The sequence below is a fragment of the Pocillopora verrucosa genome, unplaced genomic scaffold (assembly GCF_036669915.1).
Source record: "Pocillopora verrucosa isolate sample1 unplaced genomic scaffold, ASM3666991v2 scaffold_46, whole genome shotgun sequence".
NCBI lineage: Eukaryota > Metazoa > Cnidaria > Anthozoa > Scleractinia > Pocilloporidae > Pocillopora > Pocillopora verrucosa.
The window spans coordinates 49,014-50,850 of NW_027078184.1; the positions used below are offsets into that span (position 1 = coordinate 49,014).

Here is a 1,837-nt window from a genome sequence, read left to right on the forward strand (position 1 = left end):
ACCACAAGGACCTAGGGGTAAGTGGATTTTTTCACCGAGGGCAGACGCTGAAAAAGCATACTTACATGACGCGGGAGGTACTGTGATCAGGAGGCAGTCCTCTCAAGGCGAGGCCCTTTCATTGCACTTCGACTGGGTTGACCCTTGCGATTACACCAAATGTGGGTAACTCGAGCGGATAATTTCTGGTAGTGGGGACCTGCGTTCGCGCTCGTCCCCGCAAAAGTCATCCAAACTATGTCTATATGGCCCTCTTACTGACTATCGAGGGTATTTTTGCTTTTGCAGTGGACCGGTAGACTTGCAAAGAAAGCAAAGGACGCACAACTGGCCAAGGTGTTGGCACGTTTGGAGGGGTAGACGTGCATTGGAGAGACTGGAGGAAGGAAACAAGGTGAGTTTCGGGGCGGTGCGTAACTTTGCTGGCTGTTTTTGTTCAAGGCCTGTCTGCTCTATTGTGTGTAAAGTCCTGTTCGTTTGTATTGCAGGTTGTGCGTGCCGTGCCGTGCTGTGCTATGCGCGCGACGGGAAAGGAAATGAAAGGAAACCAAACGGCCGATCGAACCGAGCGAGCGAGCATAGAAGGGCATTCGACTTGGACCGTGAGTACACTTTGAACCTTTTGAGCGGTTTATTGTAACTTGAGCCGATTTTAGAAATGCTATTGCTATCGTTAGTGTATCCTTTGTGCGAGCAAGCGAGTGAACGAATGAACGAGGGAAGGAAACAAACTAGCAGAGTAGTAAAAGTATCGAACCTTTTTCCCGATTCGTTTGCAGTCTGAATCCAACCATTGTCGACTTTCAGTGCCGTTTTTCGCGCGCGCCTCCTCTTGGAAGTGTGCGAGTGTTTGCCACGTCACGATGGCTTAAAACTGCGTCTCAGAAGTGTGCGTTTTTTTCCTATTCATTTTTTCGTTCGTTATTTGGAATGATTTGATATCACAGAAGTAGAATTTGACATCATAAACTGTTCATCTCGCGCGAGCGAGTGAGCACGCGCGCGCTCTGTAAGAAAAGTCGATCGCACTAGAGTTTTCGCCATTAGCTGGCCGATTTTTGACAAAAAGGTGTTTTCCCCCCCTCGTTTTTTGCTTTGATTTTGTTCCTCACTCACCTACGGCTCTCTATGTGAAATTGTGGTGTATGGAGAGCTATTTATTGGGATTTAAAACGTTTAGAGATGTTCGCAAGACAAAAAAATTGAAAGCCTACAACACGGGGTATTCCCAGGCGGTCACCCATCCAAGTACTAACCCCGCCCGACAGGGCTTAACTTCGGTGATCGGACGAGAACCGGTGCTTTCCCTGTGGTATGGTCGTAGACGAGGAAATGGGGTCGAAATTCTGCTTGTTATCGGCCAGGTTCAGGCTGTTTAAAGCGGCCACATCCCTGAGTGTAGGCGAATTTGAAATTCTAAAGCCCTAGTTTCGTTACTCTAACCCTAAGAAATCGATACTCTAACCCTAAGAAATTGTTACCCTAACCCTAAGAATGGTTACCCTAACCCCGAAGTCGGTTACCTAACCCTAATGTATTTTCCTCAACCCAGTTAACACATTGAGGAGCATCGATTTGAAGCACTATTCCCTAGGGAGGGGAGGGAGGGGTCCCAAGAGACATAACGTGTCCTAAAAACCTATTATACAATGTTTTAGCTCCGTAGGTGCGTGTATCTGGCTTTAAAATCTTACAGTGAGGAGATACCAAACGGTTCAGCCTCTGGGACCGTCTGCGGGACTCGCAAGGGCTTGTGGGGGCGACCTGCTACTATCCACCATAAACCGTGGGAAGGATCCCTCGACCACCCCCCTCACCCAGGGCATGCTTCGGCATC

At 48.5% G+C, this 1,837-nt stretch overlaps 2 non-coding genes across 2 annotated transcripts; one reads left to right on the plus strand and one right to left on the minus strand.

The window, feature by feature from the left end:
- The first annotated feature begins 57 nt into the window (after positions 1-57).
- On the plus strand, positions 58-220 carry LOC136278689 (U1 spliceosomal RNA). Its single transcript, XR_010716489.1, has one exon. It is a non-coding gene; the product is annotated as a U1 spliceosomal RNA (small nuclear RNA).
- A 987-nt stretch (positions 221-1,207) lies between these two features.
- LOC136278661 (5S ribosomal RNA) lies at positions 1,208-1,326 on the minus strand. Its single transcript, XR_010716462.1, has one exon. It is a non-coding gene; the product is annotated as a 5S ribosomal RNA (ribosomal RNA).
- Between the last annotated feature and the right edge of the window lie 511 nt (positions 1,327-1,837).